Source organism: Anomaloglossus baeobatrachus, chromosome 3 (genome assembly GCF_048569485.1).
Source record: "Anomaloglossus baeobatrachus isolate aAnoBae1 chromosome 3, aAnoBae1.hap1, whole genome shotgun sequence".
NCBI lineage: Eukaryota > Metazoa > Chordata > Amphibia > Anura > Aromobatidae > Anomaloglossus > Anomaloglossus baeobatrachus.
Genome location: NC_134355.1, coordinates 698,431,885 through 698,446,587, shown reverse-complemented (window position 1 = coordinate 698,446,587; position 14,703 = coordinate 698,431,885). Strand labels below are relative to the sequence as shown.

Genomic DNA, 14,703 nt, shown 5'->3' with positions numbered 1-14,703 from the left:
TGGTAAACACAGCCCAGCTATGCTCGTTCCGTCCACCTACAAACAGCTCTTCTAGAAAGGTCTCCTCCGTTGTACCTGAGGAGTGAGGAGATCAAAACGTAAGCACAAATCAACAGAGAGTTTTTTGTCTTCTCCGTAGATATGTAAAGGCTTTGCTTGGAAGAGGCGTGCATGTATTTGGAAGCCACCCTTCACCTTGTAAAGTCCTCCGATGATCTTCTACTATGGCAACATGGAACTCACACTTAAAAAAAAAAAAAAAAAAGCTATTCTTACAGAAAAAAAATACCATATAACAATGCAGCTTCTCACCTGACATGATAAGAAAATCCCTATGAAGTGTGGCAAGAAACTAAAGGCACAACTGTCCCGCCAGGGGAATTAGCTCAAGTGGTAGAGCGCTCGCTTCGCATGTGAGAGGCAGCGGGATCGATGCCCGCATTCTCCAAGAGTTATTTTTCACATGGTAGCAGTGATTGCCTTTTCACCTCATGCTCAAAACTCCAACAGCTAAAACTAGGAGGCTTTCAACCAAGGCCAAGACAAGCCTTCAATAGCTCAGCTGGTAGAGCCAAAGACTGTAGATGTAAATGAGCAAATCCTTCGGTTGCTGGTTCAATTCCAGCTCGAAGGATGTTTGCGCGTTCTATCGGAGGGCTCATCCTGCTAGTAAACACAGCCCAGCTATGCTCCCTCTGTCCACCTACAAACAGCTCTTCTAGAAGGGTCTCCTCCGTTGTACCTGAGGAGTTCAAAACGTAAGCACAAAGCAACAGAGAGTTTTTTGTTGGGAGAGCAGCTCAGCCGAAAGCTAACGTGGAACCTTTTACACCCCTAGAATGCTACTCGAGCCAAAGAGACCATCGCCCCTGAATAAACACAGCCCAGCTAAGCTGCTTCCGTCCACATACAAAGAGCTCTTTTCCAAAAGTATCCTCCATTCTAACTCGGGAGTTCAAAACGTAGGCAGCGAGCAACAGAGTTATTTGTCGGGAGAGCAATTGAAAGACGACGTGGAACCTTCTTCACTCGTACATAGGCTGCTACTTAAGCAAAAAAGACCATCGTCCCTGGGTGGGCTTGAACCACCATCCTTTCGGTTAACAGCCGAACGCGCTAACCAATTGCGCCACAGAGACGCAAACAGATCTTTCTACAGGAACTCTCAGCCAGGCAGGCCAGGCACAGGTTTCTCAGATCAACTTTTTAACATAATATGACAAAAAGAAATCAGCAAAAACAAAGAGACAATTGCTGATGCTCAGGAGGACTCGAGGCGCCGACAATAAGCTCCTGCTGATGGATTCCATCACAAAGACCAAATACATTTTAGCCACTTTTGAAAAGTCAGTCGACAAATAGACCTTCTCAACGAACAGACCACCGGCAGCAGAGTGGCGCAGCGGAAGCGTGCTGGGCCCATAACCCAGAGGTCGATGGATCGAAACCATCCTCTGCTAGTTGATTCTTTTTATACAGGTCATCATTATATTTCTTCGATAAGACTGATATTGTGCTACATTGCAACTTTCGTCTCCAAACTATTAAGGGGTTTTTTATTGCTTACCCCTCGGTTCTTCGTAGATATGTAAAGGGTTTGCTTGGAAGAGGTGTGCATGTATTTGTAAGCCACCCTTCACCTTTTAAACTCCTCCGATGATCTTCTACTATGGTAAAATGGAACTCACACTGTAAAAAAAAAAGCAAGCTATTCTTACATAAAAATTGCCATATAGCATTGCAGCTTCTCACCTGACATGATGAGAAAATCACCGTGAAGTGTGGCAAGAAACTAAAGGCAGACCTGTCATGCCAGGGGGATTAGCTCAAGTGGCAGAGCGCTCGCTTTGCATGCGAGAGGCAGCGGGATCGATGCCCGCATTCTCCAAGAGTTATTTTTCACATGGTAGCAGTGATTGTCTTTTTACCTCATGCTCAAAACTCCAACAGCTAAAACTAGGAGGCTTTCGATCAAGGCCAAAACAAGCCTTCGATAGCTCAGCTGGTAGAGCCGAAGACTGTAGAAGAAAGTTAGCAATCCTTAGGTCGCTGGTTCAATTCCGGCTCGAAGGAGTTTTGCGCATTCTATCGGAAGGTTCATCCGGCTGGTAAACACAGCCCAGCTATGCTCGTTCCGTCCACCTACAAACAGCTCTTCTAGAAAGGTCTCCTCCGTTGTACCTGAGGAGTGAGGAGATCAAAACGTAAGCACAAATCAACAGAGAGTTTTTTGTCTTCTCCGTAGATATGTAAAGGCTTTGCTTGGAAGAGGCGTGCATGTATTTGGAAGCCACCCTTCACCTTGTAAAGTCCTCCGATGATCTTCTACTATGGCAACATGGAACTCACACTTAAAAAAAAAAAAAAAAAAAAAAAAAAAGCTATTCTTACAGAAAAAAAATACCATATAACAATGCAGCTTCTCACCTGACATGATAAGAAAATCCCTATGAAGTGTGGCAAGAAACTAAAGGCACAACTGTCCCGCCAGGGGAATTAGCTCAAGTGGTAGAGCGCTCGCTTCGCATGTGAGAGGCAGCGGGATCGATGCCCGCATTCTCCAAGAGTTATTTTTCACATGGTAGCAGTGATTGCCTTTTCACCTCATGCTCAAAACTCCAACAGCTAAAACTAGGAGGCTTTCAACCAAGGCCAAGACAAGCCTTCAATAGCTCAGCTGGTAGAGCCAAAGACTGTAGATGTAAATGAGCAAATCCTTCGGTTGCTGGTTCAATTCCAGCTCGAAGGATGTTTGCGCGTTCTATCGGAGGGCTCATCCTGCTAGTAAACACAGCCCAGCTATGCTCCCTCTGTCCACCTACAAACAGCTCTTCTAGAAGGGTCTCCTCCGTTGTACCTGAGGAGTTCAAAACGTAAGCACAAAGCAACAGAGAGTTTTTTGTTGGGAGAGCAGCTCAGCCGAAAGCTAACGTGGAACCTTTTACACCCCTAGAATGCTACTCGAGCCAAAGAGACCATCGCCCCTGAATAAACACAGCCCAGCTAAGCTGCTTCCGTCCACATACAAAGAGCTCTTTTCCAAAAGTATCCTCCATTCTAACTCGGGAGTTCAAAACGTAGGCAGCGAGCAACAGAGTTATTTGTCGGGAGAGCAATTGAAAGACGACGTGGAACCTTCTTCACTCGTACATAGGCTGCTACTTAAGCAAAAAAGACCATCATCCCTGGGTGGGCTTGAACCACCATCCTTTCGGTTAACAGCCGAACGCGCTAACCAATTGCGCCACAGAGACGCAAACAGATCTTTCTACAGGAACTCTCAGCCAGGCAGGCCAGGCACAGGTTTCTCAGATCAACTTTTTAACATAATATGACAAAAAGAAATCAGCAAAAACAAAGAGACAATTGCTGATGCTCAGGAGGACTCGAGGCGCCGACAATAAGCTCCTGCTGATGGATTCCATCACAAAGACCAAATACATTTTAGCCACTTTTGAAAAGTCAGTCGATAAATAGACCTTCTCAACGAACAGACCACCGGCAGCAGAGTGGCGCAGCGGAAGCGTGCTGGGCCCATAACCCAGAGGTCGATGGATCGAAACCATCCTCTGCTAATTGATTCTTTTTATACAGGTCATCATTATATTTCTTCGATAAGACTGATATTGTGCTACATTGCAACTTTCGTCTCCAAACTATTAAGGGGTTTTTTATTGCTTACCCCTCGGTTCTTCGTAGATATGTAAAGGGTTTGCTTGGAAGAGGTGTGCATGTATTTGTAAGCCACCCTTCACCTTTTAAACTCCTCCGATGATCTTCTACTATGGTAAAATGGAACTCACACTGTAAAAAAAAAAGCAAGCTATTCTTACATAAAAATTGCCATATAGCATTGCAGCTTCTCACCTGACATGATGAGAAAATCACCGTGAAGTGTGGCAAGAAACTAAAGGCAGACCTGTCATGCCAGGGGGATTAGCTCAAGTGGCAGAGCGCTCGCTTTGCATGCGAGAGGCAGCGGGATCGATGCCCGCATTCTCCAAGAGTTATTTTTCACATGGTAGCAGTGATTGTCTTTTTACCTCATGCTCAAAACTCCAACAGCTAAAACTAGGAGGCTTTCGATCAAGGCCAAAACAAGCCTTCGATAGCTCAGCTGGTAGAGCCGAAGACTGTAGAAGAAAGTTAGCAATCCTTAGGTCGCTGGTTCAATTCCGGCTCGAAGGAGTTTTGCGCATTCTATCGGAAGGTTCATCCGGCTGGTAAACACAGCCCAGCTATGCTCGTTCCGTCCACCTACAAACAGCTCTTCTAGAAAGGTCTCCTCCGTTGTACCTGAGGAGTGAGGAGATCAAAACGTAAGCACAAATCAACAGAGAGTTTTTTGTCTTCTCCGTAGATATGTAAAGGCTTTGCTTGGAAGAGGCGTGCATGTATTTGGAAGCCACCCTTCACCTTGTAAAGTCCTCCGATGATCTTCTACTATGGCAACATGGAACTCACACTTAAAAAAAAAAAAAAAAAAAAAAAAAAAGCTATTCTTACAGAAAAAAAATACCATATAACAATGCAGCTTCTCACCTGACATGATAAGAAAATCCCTATGAAGTGTGGCAAGAAACTAAAGGCACAACTGTCCCGCCAGGGGAATTAGCTCAAGTGGTAGAGCGCTCGCTTCGCATGTGAGAGGCAGCGGGATCGATGCCCGCATTCTCCAAGAGTTATTTTTCACATGGTAGCAGTGATTGCCTTTTCACCTCATGCTCAAAACTCCAACAGCTAAAACTAGGAGGCTTTCAACCAAGGCCAAGACAAGCCTTCAATAGCTCAGCTGGTAGAGCCAAAGACTGTAGATGTAAATGAGCAAATCCTTCGGTTGCTGGTTCAATTCCAGCTCGAAGGATGTTTGCGCGTTCTATCGGAGGGCTCATCCTGCTAGTAAACACAGCCCAGCTATGCTCCCTCTGTCCACCTACAAACAGCTCTTCTAGAAGGGTCTCCTCCGTTGTACCTGAGGAGTTCAAAACGTAAGCACAAAGCAACAGAGAGTTTTTTGTTGGGAGAGCAGCTCAGCCGAAAGCTAACGTGGAACCTTTTACACCCCTAGAATGCTACTCGAGCCAAAGAGACCATCGCCCCTGAATAAACACAGCCCAGCTAAGCTGCTTCCGTCCACATACAAAGAGCTCTTTTCCAAAAGTATCCTCCATTCTAACTCGGGAGTTCAAAACGTAGGCAGCGAGCAACAGAGTTATTTGTCGGGAGAGCAATTGAAAGACGACGTGGAACCTTCTTCACTCGTACATAGGCTGCTACTTAAGCAAAAAAGACCATCATCCCTGGGTGGGCTTGAACCACCATCCTTTCGGTTAACAGCCGAACGCGCTAACCAATTGCGCCACAGAGACGCAAACAGATCTTTCTACAGGAACTCTCAGCCAGGCAGGCCAGGCACAGGTTTCTCAGATCAACTTTTTAACATAATATGACAAAAAGAAATCAGCAAAAACAAAGAGACAATTGCTGATGCTCAGGAGGACTCGAGGCGCCGACAATAAGCTCCTGCTGATGGATTCCATCACAAAGACCAAATACATTTTAGCCACTTTTGAAAAGTCAGTCGATAAATAGACCTTCTCAACGAACAGACCACCGGCAGCAGAGTGGCGCAGCGGAAGCGTGCTGGGCCCATAACCCAGAGGTCGATGGATCGAAACCATCCTCTGCTAGTTGATTCTTTTTATACAGGTCATCATTATATTTCTTCGATAAGACTGATATTGTGCTACATTGCAACTTTCGTCTCCAAACTATTAAGGGGTTTTTTATTGCTTACCCCTCGGTTCTTCGTAGATATGTAAAGGGTTTGCTTGGAAGAGGTGTGCATGTATTTGTAAGCCACCCTTCACCTTTTAAACTCCTCCGATGATCTTCTACTATGGTAAAATGGAACTCACACTGTAAAAAAAAAAGCAAGCTATTCTTACATAAAAATTGCCATATAGCATTGCAGCTTCTCACCTGACATGATGAGAAAATCACCGTGAAGTGTGGCAAGAAACTAAAGGCAGACCTGTCATGCCAGGGGGATTAGCTCAAGTGGCAGAGCGCTCGCTTTGCATGCGAGAGGCAGCGGGATCGATGCCCGCATTCTCCAAGAGTTATTTTTCACATGGTAGCAGTGATTGTCTTTTTACCTCATGCTCAAAACTCCAACAGCTAAAACTAGGAGGCTTTCGATCAAGGACAAAACAAGCCTTCGATAGCTCAGCTGGTAGAGCCGAAGACTGTAGAAGAAAGTTAGCAATCCTTAGGTCGCTGGTTCAATTCCGGCTCGAAGGAGTTTTGCGCATTCTATCGGAAGGTTCATCCGGCTGGTAAACACAGCCCAGCTATGCTCGTTCCGTCCACCTACAAACAGCTCTTCTAGAAAGGTCTCCTCCGTTGTACCTGAGGAGTGAGGAGATCAAAACGTAAGCACAAATCAACAGAGAGTTTTTTGTCTTCTCCGTAGATATGTAAAGGCTTTGCTTGGAAGAGGCGTGCATGTATTTGGAAGCCACCCTTCACCTTGTAAAGTCCTCCGATGATCTTCTACTATGGCAACATGGAACTCACACTTAAAAAAAAAAAAAAAAAGCTATTCTTACAGAAAAAAAATACCATATAACAATGCAGCTTCTCACCTGACATGATAAGAAAATCCCTATGAAGTGTGGCAAGAAACTAAAGGCACAACTGTCCCGCCAGGGGAATTAGCTCAAGTGGTAGAGCGCTCGCTTCGCATGTGAGAGGCAGCGGGATCGATGCCCGCATTCTCCAAGAGTTATTTTTCACATGGTAGCAGTGATTGCCTTTTCACCTCATGCTCAAAACTCCAACAGCTAAAACTAGGAGGCTTTCAACCAAGGCCAAGACAAGCCTTCAATAGCTCAGCTGGTAGAGCCAAAGACTGTAGATGTAAATGAGCAAATCCTTCGGTTGCTGGTTCAATTCCAGCTCGAAGGATGTTTGCGCGTTCTATCGGAGGGCTCATCCTGCTAGTAAACACAGCCCAGCTATGCTCCCTCTGTCCACCTACAAACAGCTCTTCTAGAAGGGTCTCCTCCGTTGTACCTGAGGAGTTCAAAACGTAAGCACAAAGCAACAGAGAGTTTTTTGTTGGGAGAGCAGCTCAGCCGAAAGCTAACGTGGAACCTTTTACACCCCTAGAATGCTACTCGAGCCAAAGAGACCATCGCCCCTGAATAAACACAGCCCAGCTAAGCTGCTTCCGTCCACATACAAAGAGCTCTTTTCCAAAAGTATCCTCCATTCTAACTCGGGAGTTCAAAACGTAGGCAGCGAGCAACAGAGTTATTTGTCGGGAGAGCAATTGAAAGACGACGTGGAACCTTCTTCACTCGTACATAGGCTGCTACTTAAGCAAAAAAGACCATCATCCCTGGGTGGGCTTGAACCACCATCCTTTCGGTTAACAGCCGAACGCGCTAACCAATTGCGCCACAGAGACGCAAACAGATCTTTCTACAGGAACTCTCAGCCAGGCAGGCCAGGCACAGGTTTCTCAGATCAACTTTTTAACATAATATGACAAAAAGAAATCAGCAAAAACAAAGAGACAATTGCTGATGCTCAGGAGGACTCGAGGCGCCGACAATAAGCTCCTGCTGATGGATTCCATCACAAAGACCAAATACATTTTAGCCACTTTTGAAAAGTCAGTCGATAAATAGACCTTCTCAACGAACAGACCACCGGCAGCAGAGTGGCGCAGCGGAAGCGTGCTGGGCCCATAACCCAGAGGTCGATGGATCGAAACCATCCTCTGCTAGTTGATTCTTTTTATACAGGTCATCATTATATTTCTTCGATAAGACTGATATTGTGCTACATTGCAACTTTCGTCTCCAAACTATTAAGGGGTTTTTTATTGCTTACCCCTCGGTTCTTCGTAGATATGTAAAGGGTTTGCTTGGAAGAGGTGTGCATGTATTTGTAAGCCACCCTTCACCTTTTAAACTCCTCCGATGATCTTCTACTATGGTAAAATGGAACTCACACTGTAAAAAAAAAAGCAAGCTATTCTTACATAAAAATTGCCATATAGCATTGCAGCTTCTCACCTGACATGATGAGAAAATCACCGTGAAGTGTGGCAAGAAACTAAAGGCAGACCTGTCATGCCAGGGGGATTAGCTCAAGTGGCAGAGCGCTCGCTTTGCATGCGAGAGGCAGCGGGATCGATGCCCGCATTCTCCAAGAGTTATTTTTCACATGGTAGCAGTGATTGTCTTTTTACCTCATGCTCAAAACTCCAACAGCTAAAACTAGGAGGCTTTCGATCAAGGACAAAACAAGCCTTCGATAGCTCAGCTGGTAGAGCCGAAGACTGTAGAAGAAAGTTAGCAATCCTTAGGTCGCTGGTTCAATTCCGGCTCGAAGGAGTTTTGCGCATTCTATCGGAAGGTTCATCCGGCTGGTAAACACAGCCCAGCTATGCTCGTTCCGTCCACCTACAAACAGCTCTTCTAGAAAGGTCTCCTCCGTTGTACCTGAGGAGTGAGGAGATCAAAACGTAAGCACAAATCAACAAAGAGTTTTTTGTCTTCTCCGTAGATATGTAAAGGCTTTGCTTGGAAGAGGCGTGCATGTATTTGGAAGCCACCCTTCACCTTGTAAAGTCCTCCGATGATCTTCTACTATGGCAACATGGAACTCACACTTAAAAAAAAAAAAAAAAAGCTATTCTTACAGAAAAAAAATACCATATAACAATGCAGCTTCTCACCTGACATGATAAGAAAATCCCTATGAAGTGTGGCAAGAAACTAAAGGCACAACTGTCCCGCCAGGGGAATTAGCTCAAGTGGTAGAGCGCTCGCTTCGCATGTGAGAGGCAGCGGGATCGATGCCCGCATTCTCCAAGAGTTATTTTTCACATGGTAGCAGTGATTGCCTTTTCACCTCATGCTCAAAACTCCAACAGCTAAAACTAGGAGGCTTTCAACCAAGGCCAAGACAAGCCTTCAATAGCTCAGCTGGTAGAGCCAAAGACTGTAGATGTAAATGAGCAAATCCTTCGGTTGCTGGTTCAATTCCAGCTCGAAGGATGTTTGCGCGTTCTATCGGAGGGCTCATCCTGCTAGTAAACACAGCCCAGCTATGCTCCCTCTGTCCACCTACAAACAGCTCTTCTAGAAGGGTCTCCTCCGTTGTACCTGAGGAGTTCAAAACGTAAGCACAAAGCAACAGAGAGTTTTTTGTTGGGAGAGCAGCTCAGCCGAAAGCTAACGTGGAACCTTTTACACCCCTAGAATGCTACTCGAGCCAAAGAGACCATCGCCCCTGAATAAACACAGCCCAGCTAAGCTGCTTCCGTCCACATACAAAGAGCTCTTTTCCAAAAGTATCCTCCATTCTAACTCGGGAGTTCAAAACGTAGGCAGCGAGCAACAGAGTTATTTGTCGGGAGAGCAATTGAAAGACGACGTGGAACCTTCTTCACTCGTACATAGGCTGCTACTTAAGCAAAAAAGACCATCATCCCTGGGTGGGCTTGAACCACCATCCTTTCGGTTAACAGCCGAACGCGCTAACCAATTGCGCCACAGAGACGCAAACAGATCTTTCTACAGGAACTCTCAGCCAGGCAGGCCAGGCACAGGTTTCTCAGATCAACTTTTTAACATAATATGACAAAAAGAAATCAGCAAAAACAAAGAGACAATTGCTGATGCTCAGGAGGACTCGAGGCGCCGACAATAAGCTCCTGCTGATGGATTCCATCACAAAGACCAAATACATTTTAGCCACTTTTGAAAAGTCAGTCGATAAATAGACCTTCTCAACGAACAGACCACCGGCAGCAGAGTGGCGCAGCGGAAGCGTGCTGGGCCCATAACCCAGAGGTCGATGGATCGAAACCATCCTCTGCTAGTTGATTCTTTTTATACAGGTCATCATTATATTTCTTCGATAAGACTGATATTGTGCTACATTGCAACTTTCGTCTCCAAACTATTAAGGGGTTTTTTATTGCTTACCCCTCGGTTCTTCGTAGATATGTAAAGGGTTTGCTTGGAAGAGGTGTGCATGTATTTGTAAGCCACCCTTCACCTTTTAAACTCCTCCGATGATCTTCTACTATGGTAAAATGGAACTCACACTGTAAAAAAAAAAGCAAGCTATTCTTACATAAAAATTGCCATATAGCATTGCAGCTTCTCACCTGACATGATGAGAAAATCACCGTGAAGTGTGGCAAGAAACTAAAGGCAGACCTGTCATGCCAGGGGGATTAGCTCAAGTGGCAGAGCGCTCGCTTTGCATGCGAGAGGCAGCGGGATCGATGCCCGCATTCTCCAAGAGTTATTTTTCACATGGTAGCAGTGATTGTCTTTTTACCTCATGCTCAAAACTCCAACAGCTAAAACTAGGAGGCTTTCGATCAAGGCCAAAACAAGCCTTCGATAGCTCAGCTGGTAGAGCCGAAGACTGTAGAAGAAAGTTAGCAATCCTTAGGTCGCTGGTTCAATTCCGGCTCGAAGGAGTTTTGCGCATTCTATCGGAAGGTTCATCCGGCTGGTAAACACAGCCCAGCTATGCTCGTTCCGTCCACCTACAAACAGCTCTTCTAGAAAGGTCTCCTCCGTTGTACCTGAGGAGTGAGGAGATCAAAACGTAAGCACAAATCAACAGAGAGTTTTTTGTCTTCTCCGTAGATATGTAAAGGCTTTGCTTGGAAGAGGCGTGCATGTATTTGGAAGCCACCCTTCACCTTGTAAAGTCCTCCGATGATCTTCTACTATGGCAACATGGAACTCACACTTAAAAAAAAAAAAAAAAAAAAAAAAAAGCTATTCTTACAGAAAAAAAATACCATATAACAATGCAGCTTCTCACCTGACATGATAAGAAAATCCCTATGAAGTGTGGCAAGAAACTAAAGGCACAACTGTCCCGCCAGGGGAATTAGCTCAAGTGGTAGAGCGCTCGCTTCGCATGTGAGAGGCAGCGGGATCGATGCCCGCATTCTCCAAGAGTTATTTTTCACATGGTAGCAGTGATTGCCTTTTCACCTCATGCTCAAAACTCCAACAGCTAAAACTAGGAGGCTTTCAACCAAGGCCAAGACAAGCCTTCAATAGCTCAGCTGGTAGAGCCAAAGACTGTAGATGTAAATGAGCAAATCCTTCGGTTGCTGGTTCAATTCCAGCTCGAAGGATGTTTGCGCGTTCTATCGGAGGGCTCATCCTGCTAGTAAACACAGCCCAGCTATGCTCCCTCTGTCCACCTACAAACAGCTCTTCTAGAAGGGTCTCCTCCGTTGTACCTGAGGAGTTCAAAACGTAAGCACAAAGCAACAGAGAGTTTTTTGTTGGGAGAGCAGCTCAGCCGAAAGCTAACGTGGAACCTTTTACACCCCTAGAATGCTACTCGAGCCAAAGAGACCATCGCCCCTGAATAAACACAGCCCAGCTAAGCTGCTTCCGTCCACATACAAAGAGCTCTTTTCCAAAAGTATCCTCCATTCTAACTCGGGAGTTCAAAACGTAGGCAGCGAGCAACAGAGTTATTTGTCGGGAGAGCAATTGAAAGACGACGTGGAACCTTCTTCACTCGTACATAGGCTGCTACTTAAGCAAAAAAGACCATCATCCCTGGGTGGGCTTGAACCACCATCCTTTCGGTTAACAGCCGAACGCGCTAACCAATTGCGCCACAGAGACGCAAACAGATCTTTCTACAGGAACTCTCAGCCAGGCAGGCCAGGCACAGGTTTCTCAGATCAACTTTTTAACATAATATGACAAAAAGAAATCAGCAAAAACAAAGAGACAATTGCTGATGCTCAGGAGGACTCGAGGCGCCGACAATAAGCTCCTGCTGATGGATTCCATCACAAAGACCAAATACATTTTAGCCACTTTTGAAAAGTCAGTCGATAAATAGACCTTCTCAACGAACAGACCACCGGCAGCAGAGTGGCGCAGCGGAAGCGTGCTGGGCCCATAACCCAGAGGTCGATGGATCGAAACCATCCTCTGCTAGTTGATTCTTTTTATACAGGTCATCATTATATTTCTTCGATAAGACTGATATTGTGCTACATTGCAACTTTCGTCTCCAAACTATTAAGGGGTTTTTTATTGCTTACCCCTCGGTTCTTCGTAGATATGTAAAGGGTTTGCTTGGAAGAGGTGTGCATGTATTTGTAAGCCACCCTTCACCTTTTAAACTCCTCCGATGATCTTCTACTATGGTAAAATGGAACTCACACTGTAAAAAAAAAAGCAAGCTATTCTTACATAAAAATTGCCATATAGCATTGCAGCTTCTCACCTGACATGATGAGAAAATCACCGTGAAGTGTGGCAAGAAACTAAAGGCAGACCTGTCATGCCAGGGGGATTAGCTCAAGTGGCAGAGCGCTCGCTTTGCATGCGAGAGGCAGCGGGATCGATGCCCGCATTCTCCAAGAGTTATTTTTCACATGGTAGCAGTGATTGTCTTTTTACCTCATGCTCAAAACTCCAACAGCTAAAACTAGGAGGCTTTCGATCAAGGACAAAACAAGCCTTCGATAGCTCAGCTGGTAGAGCCGAAGACTGTAGAAGAAAGTTAGCAATCCTTAGGTCGCTGGTTCAATTCCGGCTCGAAGGAGTTTTGCGCATTCTATCGGAAGGTTCATCCGGCTGGTAAACACAGCCCAGCTATGCTCGTTCCGTCCACCTACAAACAGCTCTTCTAGAAAGGTCTCCTCCGTTGTACCTGAGGAGTGAGGAGATCAAAACGTAAGCACAAATCAACAGAGAGTTTTTTGTCTTCTCCGTAGATATGTAAAGGCTTTGCTTGGAAGAGGCGTGCATGTATTTGGAAGCCACCCTTCACCTTGTAAAGTCCTCCGATGATCTTCTACTATGGCAACATGGAACTCACACTTAAAAAAAAAAAAAAAAAGCTATTCTTACAGAAAAAAAATACCATATAACAATGCAGCTTCTCACCTGACATGATAAGAAAATCCCTATGAAGTGTGGCAAGAAAATAAAGGCACAACTGTCCCGCCAGGGGAATTAGCTCAAGTGGTAGAGCGCTCGCTTCGCATGTGAGAGGCAGCGGGATCGATGCCCGCATTCTCCAAGAGTTATTTTTCACATGGTAGCAGTGATTGCCTTTTCACCTCATGCTCAAAACTCCAACAGCTAAAACTAGGAGGCTTTCAACCAAGGCCAAGACAAGCCTTCAATAGCTCAGCTGGTAGAGCCAAAGACTGTAGATGTAAATGAGCAAATCCTTCGGTTGCTGGTTCAATTCCAGCTCGAAGGATGTTTGCGCGTTCTATCGGAGGGCTCATCCTGCTAGTAAACACAGCCCAGCTATGCTCCCTCTGTCCACCTACAAACAGCTCTTCTAGAAGGGTCTCCTCCGTTGTACCTGAGGAGTTCAAAACGTAAGCACAAAGCAACAGAGAGTTTTTTGTTGGGAGAGCAGCTCAGCCGAAAGCTAACGTGGAACCTTTTACACCCCTAGAATGCTACTCGAGCCAAAGAGACCATCGCCCCTGAATAAACACAGCCCAGCTAAGCTGCTTCCGTCCACATACAAAGAGCTCTTTTCCAAAAGTATCCTCCATTCTAACTCGGGAGTTCAAAACGTAGGCAGCGAGCAACAGAGTTATTTGTCGGGAGAGCAATTGAAAGACGACGTGGAACCTTCTTCACTCGTACATAGGCTGCTACTTAAGCAAAAAAGACCATCATCCCTGGGTGGGCTTGAACCACCATCCTTTCGGTTAACAGCCGAACGCGCTAACCAATTGCGCCACAGAGACGCAAACAGATCTTTCTACAGGAACTCTCAGCCAGGCAGGCCAGGCACAGGTTTCTCAGATCAACTTTTTAACATAATATGACAAAAAGAAATCAGCAAAAACAAAGAGACAATTGCTGATGCTCAGGAGGACTCGAGGCGCCGACAATAAGCTCCTGCTGATGGATTCCATCACAAAGACCAAATACATTTTAGCCACTTTTGAAAAGTCAGTCGATAAATAGACCTTCTCAACGAACAGACCACCGGCAGCAGAGTGGCGCAGCGGAAGCGTGCTGGGCCCATAACCCAGAGGTCGATGGATCGAAACCATCCTCTGCTAGTTGATTCTTTTTATACAGGTCATCATTATATTTCTTCGATAAGACTGATATTGTGCTACATTGCAACTTTCGTCTCCAAACTATTAAGGGGTTTTTTATTGCTTACCCCTCGGTTCTTCGTAGATATGTAAAGGGTTTGCTTGGAAGAGGTGTGCATGTATTTGTAAGCCACCCTTCACCTTTTAAACTCCTCCGATGATCTTCTACTATGGTAAAATGGAACTCACACTGTAAAAAAAAAAGCAAGCTATTCTTACATAAAAATTGCCATATAGCATTGCAGCTTCTCACCTGACATGATGAGAAAATCACCGTGAAGTGTGGCAAGAAACTAAAGGCAGACCTGTCATGCCAGGGGGATTAGCTCAAGTGGCAGAGCGCTCGCTTTGCATGCGAGAGGCAGCGGGATCGATGCCCGCATTCTCCAAGAGTTATTTTTCACATGGTAGCAGTGATTGTCTTTTTACCTCATGCTCAAAACTCCAACAGCTAAAACTAGGAGGCTTTCGATCAAGGACAAAACAAGCCTTCGATAGCTCAGCTGGTAGAGCCGAAGACTGTAGAAGAAAGTTAGCAATCCTTA

The 14,703-nt window shown here is 45.4% G+C and overlaps 15 non-coding genes across 15 annotated transcripts; 14 read left to right on the top strand and 1 right to left on the bottom strand.

Moving 5' to 3' along the window:
• The first annotated feature begins 375 nt into the window (after nucleotides 1-375).
• TRNAA-CGC (transfer RNA alanine (anticodon CGC)) lies at nucleotides 376-448 on the top strand. The gene has a single exon. It is a non-coding gene; the product is annotated as a tRNA-Ala (tRNA).
• A 617-nt stretch (nucleotides 449-1,065) lies between these two features.
• Nucleotides 1,066-1,139, bottom strand: TRNAN-GUU (transfer RNA asparagine (anticodon GUU)). Its single transcript has one exon. It is a non-coding gene; the product is annotated as a tRNA-Asn (tRNA).
• A 676-nt stretch (nucleotides 1,140-1,815) lies between these two features.
• On the top strand, nucleotides 1,816-1,888 carry TRNAA-UGC (transfer RNA alanine (anticodon UGC)). Its single transcript has one exon. It is a non-coding gene; the product is annotated as a tRNA-Ala (tRNA).
• A 602-nt stretch (nucleotides 1,889-2,490) lies between these two features.
• On the top strand, nucleotides 2,491-2,563 carry TRNAA-CGC (transfer RNA alanine (anticodon CGC)). Its single transcript has one exon. It is a non-coding gene; the product is annotated as a tRNA-Ala (tRNA).
• Nucleotides 2,564-3,930: 1,367 nt separating this feature from the next.
• Nucleotides 3,931-4,003, top strand: TRNAA-UGC (transfer RNA alanine (anticodon UGC)). Its single transcript has one exon. It is a non-coding gene; the product is annotated as a tRNA-Ala (tRNA).
• Nucleotides 4,004-4,605: 602 nt separating this feature from the next.
• On the top strand, nucleotides 4,606-4,678 carry TRNAA-CGC (transfer RNA alanine (anticodon CGC)). The gene has a single exon. It is a non-coding gene; the product is annotated as a tRNA-Ala (tRNA).
• A 1,367-nt stretch (nucleotides 4,679-6,045) lies between these two features.
• TRNAA-UGC (transfer RNA alanine (anticodon UGC)) lies at nucleotides 6,046-6,118 on the top strand. Its single transcript has one exon. It is a non-coding gene; the product is annotated as a tRNA-Ala (tRNA).
• Nucleotides 6,119-6,710: 592 nt separating this feature from the next.
• On the top strand, nucleotides 6,711-6,783 carry TRNAA-CGC (transfer RNA alanine (anticodon CGC)). Its single transcript has one exon. It is a non-coding gene; the product is annotated as a tRNA-Ala (tRNA).
• A 1,367-nt stretch (nucleotides 6,784-8,150) lies between these two features.
• Nucleotides 8,151-8,223, top strand: TRNAA-UGC (transfer RNA alanine (anticodon UGC)). The gene has a single exon. It is a non-coding gene; the product is annotated as a tRNA-Ala (tRNA).
• Nucleotides 8,224-8,815: 592 nt separating this feature from the next.
• TRNAA-CGC (transfer RNA alanine (anticodon CGC)) lies at nucleotides 8,816-8,888 on the top strand. Its single transcript has one exon. It is a non-coding gene; the product is annotated as a tRNA-Ala (tRNA).
• Nucleotides 8,889-10,255: 1,367 nt separating this feature from the next.
• TRNAA-UGC (transfer RNA alanine (anticodon UGC)) lies at nucleotides 10,256-10,328 on the top strand. Its single transcript has one exon. It is a non-coding gene; the product is annotated as a tRNA-Ala (tRNA).
• A 601-nt stretch (nucleotides 10,329-10,929) lies between these two features.
• On the top strand, nucleotides 10,930-11,002 carry TRNAA-CGC (transfer RNA alanine (anticodon CGC)). The gene has a single exon. It is a non-coding gene; the product is annotated as a tRNA-Ala (tRNA).
• A 1,367-nt stretch (nucleotides 11,003-12,369) lies between these two features.
• TRNAA-UGC (transfer RNA alanine (anticodon UGC)) lies at nucleotides 12,370-12,442 on the top strand. The gene has a single exon. It is a non-coding gene; the product is annotated as a tRNA-Ala (tRNA).
• Nucleotides 12,443-13,034: 592 nt separating this feature from the next.
• On the top strand, nucleotides 13,035-13,107 carry TRNAA-CGC (transfer RNA alanine (anticodon CGC)). Its single transcript has one exon. It is a non-coding gene; the product is annotated as a tRNA-Ala (tRNA).
• A 1,367-nt stretch (nucleotides 13,108-14,474) lies between these two features.
• TRNAA-UGC (transfer RNA alanine (anticodon UGC)) lies at nucleotides 14,475-14,547 on the top strand. Its single transcript has one exon. It is a non-coding gene; the product is annotated as a tRNA-Ala (tRNA).
• Nucleotides 14,548-14,703: the final 156 nt, after the last annotated feature.